Source organism: Plasmopara halstedii (genome assembly GCF_900000015.1).
Source record: "Plasmopara halstedii genome assembly, contig: Scaffold_289, whole genome shotgun sequence".
Taxonomy (NCBI): Eukaryota; Oomycota; class Peronosporomycetes; order Peronosporales; family Peronosporaceae; genus Plasmopara; species Plasmopara halstedii.
In genome coordinates this window covers 659,137-659,341 of record NW_020187210.1, presented here as the reverse complement: position 1 = coordinate 659,341, position 205 = coordinate 659,137, and positions in this window count along the sequence as shown.

Below are 205 nucleotides of genomic sequence, written 5' to 3'. Positions count from 1 at the left end.
ACAAGAGCAGTGCTCAGTGGTTTACGTGCCACTTCACGTGCATCACAGGGGCCTCGCCTCGATGCCTCGGCCCTTGGCCGACCATGTCACGCATAAAATGCAGCGACTGCATCGATACTCGATTAGCGCTCAGTGGGTTACGTGCCACTCCACGATCAGCCCGCGAGCCACGCTCGAGACTACTGTCCGATATACTGTTGGTGTC